Genomic DNA, 17797 nt, shown 5'->3' with positions numbered 1-17797 from the left:
ACCCAAAGGCTCTCGGAGTGAAAATCATGTGATAAATGGGACCAATCACAGTGGGAGCGTTTTCTCCGGAGGGAAGCTTGGGGAGACTTTCAGGAAGGGGCCGGACCAGTGCCATTCAACACGCCATCGGAGTTTCCACCCAGAGAAGCTGAGACTTCGCCGACTGCCTGACATCTTTCACTTTGAGCTGGATAACTGTAGTGTCTTTCCAAAGTCACTGCCTCGAAACACCAGCTTGTCAGACTCTGGACTATCTCCCAGCAAAGCACTGGCCTTCACAGAGCCCCGCAAGAGGCTGGCAAAGGAAGGACAGTGAGGCTCAGGCCTGTCTGCCTATGGTCGCATCGGACGATTTCCCTTATCGGTGCAGGTGGGGAGCAGGGGGGTGCTAGTCCCCAGCTTAGGTACCGGCGCCGATAGCCCCCCACAGCACTGGGGGGGGGGGGGGGGGGTGTGGAGGCAGGCTTCGGCTTCAGCAAATGCCATCATCCCTCACAAATGTGATGGCAGTGTGTGAATGCAAGTCACAGGAGGAGGCCCCGTCCTGCAGCTCTGCCTAGCTATCGATTTAACTCTTTGTTGGCAGACGAATTCATGTATTAATTCAACAAACGTTTACAGGGGTCACTCTGTAGGCACCGAGGGAAACAAAAATGGGTAAGAAAATGCCAGGCCTCTAGCTCAGGGCTTTGAAACAGTTTTTAAATCATAATCCACAGTAAAATGTAAAAAAAAAAAAAAAAAGATATTTTACATTGTGATCCAGTGTATGCGTGCACACACACACACACACACACACAGAAGAAATAAAAGTTCTACAAAACGAACCGATCCGTACTATGTGTGATACCTCCTGATATGTTCTACTCTTTTATTTTAATACCCAGCTCACTACATGGATTTCATGGTTGGCTAAGAGGCCAGGAGGAGAAGTTTGAAGAATGCCGCAGCCCACGGTTCAATTGCTGAGAGCCGAGTGAACAACCAGTCACAATTCCAAATTCTACAGCAGAGGTGTCTGAGCTGGGCGCTGGGGCAGGGCTCAGAGGAGGGAGACAGGCTAACCCGGGGCATCTGAGGAGACACGCAGCCAGGGAGGGGGAGTGGAGTCCAGAAAGCAAGTTTGAGACGCCCTATGAGGAGCCTGTTTGTGTGCCGAGGAGAAGACGTGGCAAAAAGGTCCCTGTGTGTCTTTACTACTGAATTTCTGGAATGCCCAGTGATCTTCTGGTCCTAGAGCTTCAGCATTTGGTCTCCCGTGGGACGTTTGTTGTTTGGGCTGCATTTAGACGGAGTTAGCTGTTCTCACAAGCATCATTATACGTAGGATCGTATTCTACCTATCGAGCTGTACTGCATAGACAGTTCACATTGTACGTCACGGTGGGTCCTGTGTGGTATATTCTGTGCTGGGTGATGAGCACACGGAGGAACGATACTTTACCTGCTCAAACGCAATAACACGACGTGATGTCACGTCACGTCATCCCATGGCGACCGTGGGAGAATGGGGCAGAGTCTAGACAGGGTGCCGTGGACACCGTAGACCTGTGGTGACGCGCCTCCACGATCAGGCGTGTTTGTCGAGCCTGCTCTCCTCCTTGGGTCTCGTATCTTGCCGTGGATGGCTTCTCCTCCCGCCCCACCCCACCCCAGGCCATCTCTCCCTCCACTGGGCCCATCCACCCCCCACCCGCCGCTGACAACACTCCATATCTCCATGCCACCCTCTGCCACTGCTCATAGGACATATTCTTAACTTAAAAAAAAAAAAATGTTAAGACCTATAGCATCAACGGGACCGTGAGCTTCTTTCGGGCCAAGCAGCGATTTTTACGTCTCTCTTGATTCAGACACGTGCCCCCAGCACAAGATGGCTCCTCGCACATTCTCTTAATCTGTAACTTAGAGCAATCACCGCGCACCAGGCCCAGTGGTGTTTTGTGGCGGTAGGTGGAAGGCGAAGCAAAACAACTACAACAAAAGCAAACGCGCCTATTCCAGACAAGAAAAAAATACCCAGGGCACAGCAAAAGATTAACATCACCTGTAAGGTGCTGCCTGAAGACGGCCTGGAGCTGGAACCGGGTCGGGTGCGACCGGCCTGACAGGGGGGGATCCCGGTGAATCCACCCAGAGACGCGTCTGCTCTCCTCGGGGCAACTCCTGACACGGGCCCCACGTGGTCACTTCCCTTCCAACCTCCCGACGCTATCTGTTTCATTCCCAAACATGCCGGCTCTTCTCTCCCTTACTCACTTAGTGAATTAAAAAAGAAATAATGAGCTCTTCTGCGACAGATACCGAAGGGGAAGCTACAGAAGTGTGTGTGTGTGTGTGTGTGTGTGTGAGACTCTGGCTTTTCAAAGTAAATTGGGAAGAAAGAGCACTACGATTCAGAGCGATAGCTGCCAGTGAGACCTGCCACAAAATCTTAAAACAGCCCCGCAGGGGAGACGTTGTGATCCCTAGGCGACAGGCGAGGACGCGCCAGCTCAGGGAAGCGACCCTCGCAGGCGGCTGGACGTCCACACCCGGAGGGTCGTGCCTCACTTACGAAGCAGCGGGGATAGAGCTGCCGGGGCAGACGCGGAGCCAGCAGGTGGAAGCAACAGGCAGCTGTCCCCGAACACTCGAGGGCCTGGGGACGGGGGAGCCCAGCCTCTGCTCTATCCCACTAGCCTTCAGGATCTAGAAGCATCAAGAATGGGCAGGAAGTCTGAGGGCCGTGGGGACTCAGGGCAAAGTGGCTGGGAAGCCTCCACAGGTCAGGGGCGGACCAGGCTCCCCCAGAGGGGTGGGGACAGTCTCCTCCTGCTTCACTGAGAGAGGGGGGTAGGACCGAGTGACTGGAGAGGAGGAGGAGGAAATGTGGCTGCCTCGGACCCTGCCCGGGAATGAGAGAGCCTTCTGTGCATGAGGCTGGAAAAGCACAGAAGGTGGGGGCTTGGCTTCTACCGTGTCCCCTCCTGGGGACTCAGGGCTCAGGCTAGAGTGCACGAGCGCTGGTATCTCCCCGGGCCTGCACCAGGTGTCGGGAGCCCTCCAAGAGTTTGGAATCCAGACAAGCATGTGACTAGCCAGGGTCCAGAGTCCCCACTCTCAAAAGGGACTGTGGGTGATGGAGCTGGGGAGAGAGGTTACCAAGGACCCGCCTTGAGGTCAGTTTACTGCTGGACATGGGTGTCACTGCCCAGGGCAGACAGCACAGGGATGTGTGGTGACACCGAGAGGAGGGTCTGGGGAACCATCGGCAGGTGAGGCCGTGCTGCTAAGGTGCGGTCTGTGGATCACCTGCTTCAGACTCCCGGCCCCCACCTCAGCCTCTGACTTGGAACAGGACTCTGCATTTCATTTATTTACTTATTTTTAAGGTTTTGCTTATTGATTTTGAGAGAGAGAGCAAGCACGAGGAGGGGAGGGGCAGAGAGAGGAGAGAGCGAGAGTCCCAAGCAGGCTCTGCGCACGGGGTTCGAACCCACGAACCGTGACATCATGACCTGAGCTCAAGTCAGATGCTTCACTGACTGGGCCACCCAGGTGCCCCAGGAATCTGCATTTTAACTGGCTTCCCAGAAGCTCTCGTAGTCAGCCTGGAGATCAGTTAGGAGGAGTGGAGAGAGGAGGAAGAGGAGGAGGAGGAGGAGGAAAAGAAGGAAGAGGAGGAACTCAGGAAGGCATGAAGGAGACAGAGAAAATGTTGATCTTTCACCAGTGTTTCTTACCCAAGCCCCCCAGTTGCACCTCCGGGTGTGGGAAGCCCCGTCTCACTGACCCCACCTGCTCCTGTAACGCCTGGAGTATGGTGGGTGGAGAACCCCTGAATCCTGCCTGGCACACAGTCAAACTGTCCCCCGTCTGCTCCGTGGCCAAGCTGCGTCCTGTGCCAACCGCGTTGAATCTATGCCCAGCGTTGGCAGCTCCCTGGGAATCCGACTTCTGGCGGAAACGTTAAACAGTGGCCTGCCTGCCCTGGGGGTGGAGGGCTCGTGAGGGACCAAGCTTATGGCCCTTTCCAGAAATTTAATGAGCACGATATTACAATTAGTCAAGGTCCGCATGTCCCCTGACCAGCCCCGTCGCCTGCAGTCCTTTAATTAAGCTGTAGCGATGCTCCCCCCAGAGCGACCAGCACATGAGTTCATTCGCCCTGAGCCATGAACCCAAGAGGGCGTTCGTTCTCTGGGAAGTGGCCTTCATGGGAATTGATCTTCCTTGGTTGCCAACAAGCTTGGGTGGGGATTCTCAGCTCCCCCTGAGTCGGAGGATGGCCGGCCTTGAATCGAATGGCCGTTTTGTAAAGCAGAGGGCAGAAAGACGGAAAAGGAAGAGAAGTTCACACGCACCCTAACCGGTTCTTCCTCTTGAAACACCGCTGGGCCCTCACAGCCATTCTCACCCCCTACTGACACATACCAATGCATATACACTCACATGTGAGCTCTCTGTCTCACACCACACACCCACACCCAGCTTCTGGAGGCCGGCACAGTAGACATTCCCTTCTCATAGTGGATGAATCATGGGACCTGTTGCCGCACCGACAGTCTTCCTCGCTGAGGTCTGCTAGCCCAGATTCGTGATCCTTCGGTCCGGCCGAGAGCTATGTTCGGCTGCCATTTGCTTTTATGTTACTTCGGAAGAGAGCATTAAAAAGCTCGTTCATGGTCTACGCGAGACTGGGACAGATTCAACTTATTAGACCAGGCTCGCCTGTTCCGGGCCAGTGGGGTTTGCTACGGATTATGAGGGAACCGACGCGTTTCAAGTCATGCTCCCCGTGTCTGCTTCGAAATGTTCTACAGACGCGAACCCGGTGACTGTCATTTGAACGGATGACCAACACAGGCTTGAAATGCGCGGGTCCACTTATGCGTAGATCTTTTTTTTTTCACTAAATACAGTACAGTACTGTAAATGTATTTTCTCTTCCCTATGATTTTCTTCACAGCATTTTTTTCCTCTAGCTTACTTTATCGTAAGAATACAATATATAATACGCCTAGCACACATTTGTGTCAGTCGATTATTTATGCTACGTTATTGGTGATAACACATTGGCAATAACATATAAATGATCGGTTATTTGTGCTATCGGTAATGCTTCTGGTCAACAGTAGGCTGTTGGCAGTTAGGTCTTCGAGGAGGCAACAGTTACACCCGGATTTTCCACTGTGCTGAGGGTCGGCGTGCCTTATCCCTGTATTGTCCAAAGGTCAACTGTAGGGATATCATATGAACTAAATTAAAGGCCAAAAATGTGCAAGGTACTGTAGTGACAGAGGCCCCTGATGTAGCTGTAGGTGACTGCCCGGCATTGTGGAGGGAGCCCCAGGAAGCACAGGGGGCAGAGAACTTCCTTTTTTTTTTTTCTGGGTTTTATCCACATTTTATTTATTTATTTTTTATTTTTTATTATTATTTTTTAATTTACATCCAAATTAGTTAGCAAATAGTGCAACAATGATTTCAGGAGTAGATTCCTTAGTGCCCCTTACCCATTTAGCCCATTCCCCCCCACAACCCCTCCAGTAACCCTCAGTTTGTTCTCCATATTTATGAGTCTCTTCTGTTGGGTCCCCCTCCCTGTTTTTTTTATTATTTTTGTTTCCCTTCCCTTATGTTCATCTGTTTTGTCTCTTAAAGTCCTCAGATGAGTGAAGTCATATGATTTTTGTCTTTCTCTGACTGACGAATTTCACTCAGCCTAATACCCTCCAGTTCCACCCACGTAGTTGCCAATGGCAAGATTTCATTCTTTTCGATTGCCGAGTCATACTCCATTGTATACATGTACCACATCTTCTTTATCCATTCATCTGCCGATGGACATTTGGGCTCTTTCCATACTCTGGTTACTGTTGATAGTGCTGCTAGAAACATGGGGGTGCATGTGTCCCTTCGAAACAGCACCCCTGTATCCCTTGGATAAATGCCTAGTAGTGCCATTGCTGGGTCGTAGGGTAGTTCTATTTTTAGTTTTTTGAGGAAGCTCCATACTGTTTTCCAGAGTGGCTGCACCAGCTTGCATCCCAGGGGGCAGAGAACTTTCTATCCAGGGCGGGAGTCAGCAAACTCCTCCCGGACAGGGGCAGATAATAAAATATTTTAGGCTGTGGGGCCACACGGTCTTTGTCTCCACGTGAGAATGTCGTAGCATGATGGAGCCCATTGGATGGGTGTGGCTGTGTGCCAGTAAAACTTTATTCATAAAAATTTGTACTTGGTTTCATCCATTCTCAGGAAATCTTAAAGGTAAATTGTTATTACTAGCCTTCTCGCTTTTCTTCCGATGGCATTAATCTACGGCAATATTTTTTCATAATTTCATTGTTAGTCACAATTGTTTTTTAGAACATTATGAAAGAAATACGTGATCAGTATAAAGTGATTAGAAAATAGAAGTAAGCAAAGAAAAAAAAGGTGATATTACTGGGCTGCTCTTCACCTTGTCTCTTCCTCTGCTTTACTCACAAACGTCCCTCACCTTCCCAACGCCACCCACAAGGAGGGTTGTCCAGCTGGCAGGAAGGGAGGGAGAGGGCGGTGACCTCCGCTGAGGCCATAAGCATGAGCTACTGATCCAAAAGCTCAGACTGAGCCTCACCCATGGGCTCCCAGGCCTCTGCTGACATCCAGTGTCACCTGCCTCCGGCAGGAGGGACATTCATGCCTCAGCCTGCCCCGGTGACCTTGGGATTCTTGTGGGGTGAGTTGTTCTTCTCCAAATGGTGGAAATTCCTTTTTTTGTTTGTTTGTTTTTGTTTAGTTATCTTTTATTTATTTACGGCTTTCATGCCATTTGCTTTCATTGGTTTTTACTATCTTTTTTTTTTTAATGGTGAGAATTCCTACTGAGGCGAGGTGACGTCTGAAAGCAGAACCCGGTGGTCAACGTCAAGTCACCCGACCTCACTGAGTCGACAAATATTTGTTGGGCATCTAGCGTGTGCCGCTGCAGTCAACGAGAAAGTCCGGGGAGCTTTCGTTCTTGTAGGGGAGCTTAACGTAAACGCTAATAAATACCATAAAAATGATCATTTACATTTTGGGTAGTAACGGCGGCAAATAATAAACTGGGAAGCATTTGGCAGAAGGATGGGTATGGAGGGGACAGTCCTCCCTTGGGTGGTCAGGGAAACCATCTCTGGGATGGTGATAAGGACAGCTGATCCCAGGGACATGGGAGCAGAGTGTTCCAGGGAGAACAAAGAACAAATGCAAAAGCCCTGTGGAGGGGCCGGGAGTGTGGGCTCAGAAAGACACAGGAAGAAGCCCTCCGGGATGGAACAAACAGACTCTGATCAAGAATGATAACAAAGGGAGTCAAGGAGGGAGGCAGGGCATTCAGACTGCCGTAAGGCCTTGGGAATTTACTCAGGAGCACTGGGAAGCCAGCGTAGGATTTCAGGCAGAAAAGTTATATAATCCGACTTACATTTTTGACACCCGGCGCCTGCTGTGTTTGGAGAACAGGCTGTAAGGGAAGAGAGGGGAAACAAGGCGGGGCCGCTGCAGGGGGCAAGTGCTGAGAGCCAAGGGTCGAGGGTTCTGCTGCCTCTGGAGAAGGGGAGCTGTGGGACCCGCTGACCTGTGGCCGGTCGGAGCAGTGTGAGAGAAGGTGTCCCTCAGAAATGCCCTCTCAGGGGCTCCTGGGTGGCTCAGTCGGTTAAGCGTCCGACTCTTGATTTCGGCCCAGGTCATGATCTCACGGTTTGTGAGTTCGAGCCCCGTGTCCAGCTGGGCACCGTCTGTGAGGAGCCTGAATAAATAAAAATAAAATTTAAAAAAAAATGCCCTCTCAGCTGAGAGAGAAAGCCGAGAGAGAGAGAGAGAGAGAGAGAGAGAGCTTGGGACAGCTGGGGCAGAAAGCAAGCATGGCTTCTGGACAGGATAAGATAGAGACTCTTTCAGCGTCCTAGGTGTTGACTAAGGTGCTTCGGGTGAGTCAGGAACTCTGGCAAGAGGAAGTTTGAACTGGTCTTGACTGGACACCCTCCGGGTGCCGGTCCCAGGCCTGCGGTGATTGCCTCTGATGACCTGTGCCCTCCCTTCCTTCCTCCTAGGTGCAGCCTGGCCCAGGCCACCTGCTGGCCCTAGACCCTCAGCCCAAGGGAATCGAGAAGGGGGAGAGGTAGGGGGCTCTCCCCTGGGCTCTCGGGTTCCTACACGGCCCTCACGGACCCAGCCGTCTTTTTGGAAAGAAGCCACAGGCACGCTTGGGGGAACAGATGTGAGCAGTGACACCGCAGCCTGACTCCCCCGCGCTTGCAAAACAAGCAAAGCTTCTACAGCTCTCTGTCTTCTGTGTGCGAGTGTGTGTTTTTAATCAACTTGCCGCGGTTGCAAGAGCATCCGCTTAGGCTTGTAAAATGTGGAATGGCCTCTGCAGGAACGGTCCTCCGCAGCTCTGACCCGAGACCGCTCATGGGACATCCTCAGAGGGGGGATCTGGAGCCCCCCGCTTGGGGGGAAGAGCTGGGCTGGGGGCGGGGGCTAGTGCTGGGAGGGGGCTGGCTGGTGTCCTGTGCCCAGTGCACCCGCCCTGACGTCCCAGGCTTCCCGTGCACAATAGAGGTCGCGGTAGTGGTAACGCAGGGGGCCTGGGTGATCGGGTGCCCCGCACACAGAACACTGGCAGGGGAGGTGAGCCAGGGGCTTCCTGTACCTCGGCCCGCAGATGAGGAGGAAGTTGGAGCTTGGCCCTGCCTGTCCAACAGCTCCTTCCTTCCAGGCAGGCTTGCCCTTTCTCCACATTTGGCTCCGACTCTGGGTTTATGGGGCCACATGGCAGGAAGTTCACAATTGCTGCGCTGACGGAAACCAGAAAAGAGGCTGTTTTTTCCAGAGGCGTGGCCTGAACAAGTCTGACAAGAGGTAGGGGGAGGGGGCCCTTTAGGGGACCTTGGCCATGCGGACACTGGGACTCCCTGCTCCGTGAAGATATATATATATATATATATATACACCATAAATTCAAAGAACTCCAGAGCTGGAGAGAATTATAAAAACAATGTTCGGTCTCTTCACTTTACTATGAAGAAGACCCAGGAAACTAAGGCAACTTCCCCAGAATAGTGACAAAGGCAGCACTAGAACCAATTTCCTGATTCCTCCGTCCCGGGATGAGGGCACAGAGCACTCTATCCCCTTCTGGAAAGACTCCCAAGCCTCCTGGGCAGGACTTCCCAGACCTCCTCAGGCCACGGCACCCAGAATAAAGAATACGTTTGCACAGCCCCCTGTGATAAAAGGATAAGGCTGCTCCCGGGAGAAGGCAACCTGCCTGGGGACTCCTGTCACCTCTGTCAGGCGTCAGCATTCCCATCAGGGATTTCCGTACATGTGTGCATGTGTACGTGCATGTGTGTGTGCACGTGTGTGCGTGCACATGTGTGCGTGTCTAAGTGTGTCTGTGTGATTACAGACAGTCTATGTGGTTCTGCAGCTCTTCTGCCTTAGTCTGAGTGGTTTCTAGGAATCCGTTATTTTTTTTTTAACGTTTTTATTTTTGAGAGACAGAGACAGAGCGTGAGCAGGGGAGGGGCAGAGAAAGAGGGAGACACAGAATCGGAAGCAGGCTCCAGGCTCTGAACTGTCAGCACAGAGCCCGACGCGGGGCTCGAACCCACAATCCGTGAGATCATGACCTGAGCCGAAGCCAGATGCTTAACCGACTGAGCCACCCAGGCGCCCCTCTAGGAATCCATTATTGACTGAGGGGCTCCGAAAAGGACAAAAGTCATTTGCCCCACCACAAAACTCTTTACGCTTTCTTATTATAGGAGATCAGTTCACATGACTTTTCTGAGGTGGAAGGAAAGAAAACTATAAACAGATCAAATAATTTTCTTAGGTCATTCAGACCTAAGTTTGTGATGAGCCAGACCCACCTCCCCAAAACCCCATTAAAAAAAAAAGGTAGCCAGCACTATTAGATCTCAGACAATGTATTAGGTAAATAGAAATTAAGCCCCAAAGTATCCCATTGTATTTTATAGGTACCTTGACCACTCTCATCAGACACCCAACTGCTGTCGTATTAGTTCTGAAAAGCAGTCCCATATACTAGACCTGAAATTCACCTTTAAGGGTGGTGTAGTGTATTGGGAGAAGCACTAACCAAGGGTATTAAACAGATTTTTTAAAAGCAGTTATATGGGAAAATATGTTTAGGAAATCCTGAGTAAAGAAAAGTAAGCAAGATTTTTATAGCAGGACTTCTCTCAGAACCTTGAAAATGCTAGCATGCATTGGGAGTCCCCAAGGATGAGATAGAGCAAAAAAAAAAAAAAAATCTGAATTTGTTTGATCATAGAATATTTTTCACCAACAACCTAGTTGGTCAGGTGTTTTGCCAAAATACCTTTATGGAGAGAAAAGTGTGTTAATATGACTTTCCAGTGCAACAAAATACTGATGCTCCTGTTTAATAATGGAAGCGGGGCAGGACTTACAAAATGGCATAGTTAGGACCTCTGTGAATCTGTTCCCCCATAAAAACAAAGACACTGGGGAAATGGTCAAAATAATCTTTTTCAGAACTCTAGAAATTAACCAAAGACTCGCAACCATCAGAGGAGCATCTGTTCAAGAAAAACTGCTAAGCCTCAGTAAAAGCAACAGGGTTGTGGCATTTGAATACGTATCCCCTTCTATTTAGTTCCATGTCAGCCTTGATAACCAGCAACCTGGCAAAATCCAAGTATCTGTGAAAACCATGAACCTTGCAGCCACAAGGGGAAACAGACTGGGTCTGAGACTCCTCAACATGTCCCATCCTCTGAGCGTTGTCATTATTTACTTGTCTCACAGACTCTTAGCCAAAACCCATTTATGGGGCATTGTTGATATTTGGTCTGAGAGCTCACTCTGCAGGAAAATCTCTGCCCCAGGGGATTTGTCAAAAACTATCAACAGCAATTGTTAAACACTGCAGCTGCCTGACAGCAGTTAGAACAAGTGTCTGAGCAAAATGTAAAAGGACTATCTGCGGGCTGAAATGCTTACGGCAGTCATCAGCTGACCACAAAACTAACTGAGCAAAACTTCAATGGTTGCACAAGATAGGAAAAATGGACTTATAAAATTAGTTCAACTTTATAGTGATAGAACAAACTAACTGAACAAACTAACTGCAACTAACCAGCAACTAAAACAAACAAACAAAACAAAACCCAACAAATCTTGGGATACGTGGGTCTTATTTTGAAAGTTGCCACATTCTATTATCAAAACGTTCAGGTTTCAACAAAAAATGTATGTTACAGGAAAACAAGCACATTCATGGCCCCTATATGGAAAAACAAGCTCTGAGCAAGCTCAGATGTTGGACTTACTAGACAAAGATTTTAATTCAGCTATTATAAATATGTTAAAAGAACTAAAGAAAGTGATGTCTAAAGAATTAAAGAAAACTGTAACAATGATGTCTTACCAAATGAAGAATCTCAATAAAGGTATTAAACTTACTAAAAAGAATAGAAATTCTAGAGTTCAAAAGTACAATAGCTGCAACGAAAAATTCACTACAATTTGAAATTTGAACTATCAGAAGGAAGAAGTAATGACCTTGAAAATAAATCAATTGAGATTATCCAGTTCGAGGAACAGAAAGAGAAATGAATGCAGAAAAAGGAATAGAACCTTAGAGGCCTGTGGGACCTTATCAATCATACTGACATACACAGAGCAGGAGTCCCAGGAGAAGAGAAAGAGAAAAAGGCAGAAAGAACATTTGAAGACATAATGTCAAGAACTATCCAAATTTGATTGCAAACATTAATCTCCGTATCCAAGAAGCTCAATGAAGTCCAAGTATGATAAGCACCTAGATTCACACCTAGACACACCAGAGTTAAATCGTTGAAAGCCAACAAAAAAGAGAAACTTGAAGGCCGTAAGAGAAAATAAGCTATCATGTACAAGGAACCTCAATAAGTTCAACAACTGATTTCCCATCAGAAACCATGGAGACCACTGGACAACATATTGAAAGCTCTGAAAGACAGTCAGCCAAGAATTCCATATTCAGTAAAGCTATCGTTCAAAAATAAAAGAAGAATAAAAAGATTCCCAGGTAAACAAAAACTAAGAGAATTCATCACTCACAGAACTGCCCCACAAGAAATACTAAAAGGGGCCCTGCTCACCGAAATAAAAAGACCCTAGGCTCAAATCCATATGAAGAAATAAAGAGCACTGGTGAAGGTAACCTTATAGATACTTATAGAAGACAGCATAAATGCATTTTATACTTCTTTTCTTCTCCTATCTGATTTAAAAGGCAACTGCTTAGAGCAATAATTATAAAGCTGTGTTGATTGATTTATAATATACAAAGATAAAATTCCTATGACAATAACAGGCAATAAGGGAGTGAGGAGGGCTGGAGCTACATACTAATGAAATTAAGTTAGTGTCAATCCAAATTAGATTGTATTAAATTAAGTTAACAATTGTAATCCCCAGAACCACCACTAAGAAAATAACTACAAATCATATAGTATAAGAATATAAAAGGGAATTAAAACGATACCTGGAAAATATATATTTAACAGAAAAGAAATTAGTGATGAAAGAATAGAGAAGCAAAGACATAAAGCACAGAAAACAAATCTCAAATGGCAGATGTGTATCCTGCCTAATCAGCAATTATAATAACTATAAATGGAATAAAAAATTTTAATCAAAGTCTGACTGACAGAATAGATACCAAAGAACAATCTATGTACTCTTTATAAGAAACACACTTTATATTTAAAAGATATAAATAACAGACAAAATATATTATATTATATTATATTATATTATATTATATTATATTATATATTAATATCAGACAAAATAGATGACTTAAAGTTAAAGATTACTAATAGAGAAAAAAAAATCTTATAACGATAAAAAGCCCACTTACCAGAAAGATACAATGATTACATATATATGTATGCAGCTAACAACAGAACCCCAAAATTCATGAAGCAAAAACTGACAGTATTGAAGGGAAACACGGATAATTCAAAAATGATTGGAGATTTTAATACTCCACTTTCAGTGATGAATAGGATAACTAGGCAGGAGATTAACAAGAAAATAGAATACTAGAATAGTATAAACTAACTAGACCTCATAGACAACTATAGAAAATTCTACCTAACAGTAGCAAAATACAAATTATTCTTAATTACATGTGGAACACTCTCCAGAATAAGCAATATGCTAGACCATAAAACAAGCCTAAATAAATTTAAAAGGACCGAAGTTTTACAAAGTGTTGTCTCCAACCACAAATAGAAATAAAGTAAAAATCAATAACAGAACATCTGAGAAATCCACAAATATATGCATAAACAACACATTCTTAAATAACCAATGGATCAAAGTAGAAATCACAAGAGAAATTAGAAAATATTTTGAGATTAATGAAATGGAAACGAAAACATATCAACACTTCTAAGATAGAGCAAAGCAGTACTGACAGTGAAATTTATAGCTGTAAACACCTATAGCAAAAAAGAATCAATTCAATTTCAAATCAATAACAAACTTCTGACTCAAGAAACTAGCAAAAGAAGACCAAACTCAACCCAAAGAGAGCAGAGGGAAATAGTAAAAACTATAGTGAAAATAAATAAAATAGACAATAGAAAAAAACCAAAGAGAATATCAACAAACCAACAGTTTGAAAAGAACAGCAAAGTTGTCAAACCTTTACAAGAGAAAAAGCAAAAAGATGCAAACCACTAAAATCAAGAATGAAAGAGGGGTATAACTATTGACCTTATATAAATAAGAAGGAGTATGGTACAATCTGGATGCCAATATATTAGACAACCTAGATAAAACAGATTCCTGAAAAAAACTTACTCAAAATGAAATAGCAAATATAAATAGATCTATGAAACAAGCAAAAATATTTAAATAAAATTTTTAAGCTCCCCACAAAGAAAAGCTCATACCCAATTCCAGCAAACATTTGAAGAATTAATACTACTCCTTCACAAGCCTCTAAAAAAAATAGAAGAGAAGAATACATCCCAACTTGTTCTATGAGGCCAACATTACCTGGATAGCACAACCAGACAAAGAAATCACAAGAAAAGAAAAACACCTGGCTTATATCTCTCATGAATATAGACACAAAAGTCATTAATAAAATACTAGTAAGCTAAATCCAACATATCCACTATGACCAAGTGGGGCTTATTTCAGGAAGGCAAAATTGGTGTAATATTGTAATACCTGAAAATCAATTAATGTAATACACCACATTACTAAAATAAACAACAAAGACTTTGACCTATGATGATCTTGATGTAGAAAAGAATTTGATAAGATCCAACATCTTTTCATGATAATAACACTCCACAAATTAAAAATTAGAAAGGAACTTCTTCAATATATTAAAAGGGCATCTATTCAAAGCCCACAGCTAGTAGCATATTTAATAATGAAAGACTGAAGGTTTTCCCCCCTAACATCATGAACAAGACATGTGCACTCCTGTACTTCTATCCAACAATGTGTTTGAGGGTCTAGCCAAGGCAATAAGGCAAGAAAAAGAAACAAAAGGTTGGATGAGAAGTCATTGTCTTTATTTGCAGGTTGCATAATCTTACAAATATAAAAAATCCTAAAGAATGCACCAAAAAACTATTAGAGCTAATAAAATATTAAGCCAATTATCAGCAACATTGCAGGAAAAAAATCTATATACAGATATCAATTATATTTCTTGATACTGGCAATAAACCAAAAAATGAAAATTAATTCTAAAAATAAAAAATTAAATTAAATTTACAATAGTATCAAAAAATAAAATTCTTAGGAATATATTTAACCAAAAAACCCAAGATGCATACACTGAAAACTATAAAACATTGAGACAAATTAAATACCTAAATAAACAGAAAGACTCCCTAAAGTTATGGTAAGAAGACTTACTATTGTTTTTTTCTTAAATATTTTTTATTGTTTAATTTTAAGAGGTGGGGGAGGGGCAGAGAGGGAGGGAGACACAGAATCTGAAGCAGGATCCAGGCTCCGAACTGTCAGCACAGAACCCGACATGGGGCTCAGACTCATGAGCCTCAAGATCGTGACCTGAACCAAAGTCAGATGCTTAACTGGCTAAGCCACCCAGGTGCCCCTAAGACTTACTATTGTTAAGGTGACAACCCTCCCCAAACTGGCCTATAGATTCAATCTAATCCTTACCAAAATCTCAACCAGCTATTTTGCAAAAATTGATAAGCTGATTCTAAAGTTCATATGGAAATGCTAGGTACCCCAAATAGCCAAAACAGTCTTTAAAGAGAACAAAGTTGGAGGTCTCCCACTTTCTGATCTCAAAACTTACTATAAAGCTGTCATAATCAAGACAGCATGGTACTGGGATAAGGAAATGAGATCAGTGAACTAGAACTGAGTGTCCAGAAATAAACCATTATATTTAGAGTCAATTGAATTTTCACAAGGTTGCCAAGATAATTGAATGAAAGAAACAACAGACTTTTCAACCAACATTACTAGACAGCTGGGTATCTACAAGTAAAAAATATAAAGTTGGACCCTCTACCACACACCATACCCCAAAATTAACTCAAAATGGTCATGGACATAAATGTAAGGGCTAAAATCATAAACCCTCAGAAGAAGACATATGTGGGGTGCCGGGGTGGTTCAGTTGGTTAAGCGTCTGACTTGGGCTCAGGTCATGATCTCGCGGTCCGTGAGTTCAAGCCCCACGTTGGGCTCTGTGCTGACAGCTCGGAGCCTGGAGCCTGTTTCAGATTCTGTGTCTCCGTCTCTCTCTGACCCTTGCCCGTTCATGCTGTCTCTCTCTGTCTCAAAAATAAATAAACATTAAAAAAAAAGAAGAAGAAGACATATGGGTGAAGCTTCATGACCTAGGGTTAGGCAGTGGTTTGTTAGATATGACGCCAAAAGCACAAGAAACAAAAGAAAAATTAGATAAATTGGACTTCATCAAAATTAAGATTTGTGTGTGTGTGTGTGTTGCAAATGATACTATCGAGAAAGGGGACAGTAACCCACAGAATGGGGGAAAATATTAGCAAACTGTATGTCTGATAAGGGAATTGTATCCAGAATATCTAAAGAACTTACACAACTTCAATAATAATAAGACAAGTAGCCGAATTAAAAATGGGCAAAATAATTTGAATAGGTATTTCTCCAAAGACGATATACAAATGGCCAATAAGCACGTGAAAAGATGTTCTATATTATTAGTCGTCAAGGAAATGCAAATCAAAATCCCAATAAGATCGCGCTTCCCAACCTGTAGGGTGGCCATAGTAAAAGTCCAGACAATTACAAGTATTGGTGAGGATTTGGAGCAACTAGAAACCTCACACAGTGCTCATGGGAATCGGTGCTGAGTAGAATCTACCTTCTACTCCCAGGTATATGTCCGAGAGAAATGAAAGCGTCCGTCGATACAAAACGTGGACACGACTATTCACAGCAGTATTATTCATAGTAGCCAAAATGCAAACAACTCAAATATCCAGCAACCGACAGACAGACAAACAAAATGTGGTATATCCGTACAGTGGACTATTGGTCTGGACTAAAAAGGAACGAAGGAATGAAAAGTCCGGTACAGGCGAATCTAGAGAAACAGAAGTAAATCCCTGGTTCACGTAGGGTTGGGATTGGGGTTGGGGAGAGGGCGTGACTAATAATGGCTACGGTGTTTCTTTTGGGAGTGATGGAAACGTTCTAAAATTAGATTGTGCTGACAGTTGCACAACTTTTGTGAATGAACCAACCGTCCAATGAGTTGGGCATTTTAAATGGGTATATTGTACGTGTATTATGGACCAATAAAGCTTTTTTTTTAAGAAAGTATTTGGAAGAGGTCAAACCAACCCATATTTTTCTTCTGTCGTGCACAGACGCTTTGTATCCTACTGTGGGAGAAGAAAACCTCTTCCCTCGTTTCCCCACACGTGCTGAAATCATCCTATACTTATTACCAGAGAATTGATTAGACGATGGTCCTGGAGCCCAACGGGAGAATCAGCAGACAAAAATCACCCTTTTTCCCTGGTGGTACTTACACTGGGACTTTACTTTTTTCTCCTCTAGCAAGCCAGAGCTCTTTTCTCTTTTTATCTCAAGCACATAATAACTCTATTAATTCACACTAAGGACTTCCAAGTGTAAGTCCTGCTGGGCTTGCTTTAACGAAAAGAGTGGATTCGTTTGTAATTAGCCGCATTCGCCTGAAATAAATATTTTTCTTGTGGCCTTTAAAACCTGACTGAAATAAACCTTCCAGGAAAATGTCTCTCTTAATACCCCCCTAAGAAGGCGATCTGAATTGTAATCATTTATTTATGCTTCATAAATGTTCACATGCACACCTTATTCCGTATTAATTTATACTTACTGTCGGGGTTCAAATCCCCCCCGCCCCGCACACACATATCAATAATAATTGTTACAGAGCTCCAGCCAATGGTCTGTAACAGTGGCATTCAATTGATTATAATGCAGTGAAATTCTGTGCGTCAAATCATTTGATATAAGAAGGTATCTTTGTTTGGGGAGCCTGGGTGGCTCAGTCCGTTAAGCGTCTGACTTCAGCTCAGGTCATGATCTCACGGTCTGTGAGTTCGAGCCCCGCGTCGAGCCCTGCATCCAGCTCTGTGCTGATGGCTCAGAGCCTGGAGCCTGCTTCGGATTCTGTGTCTCCCTCTCTCTGCCCCTTCCCCGCTCACGCTCTGTCTCTCTTTCTCTCAAAAATAAATAAACACTAAAAAAAAAA

Source organism: Panthera uncia, chromosome D2, assembly GCF_023721935.1.
Source record: "Panthera uncia isolate 11264 chromosome D2, Puncia_PCG_1.0, whole genome shotgun sequence".
Taxonomy (NCBI): domain Eukaryota; kingdom Metazoa; phylum Chordata; class Mammalia; order Carnivora; family Felidae; genus Panthera; species Panthera uncia.
This window is presented reverse-complemented; position numbering follows the sequence as displayed.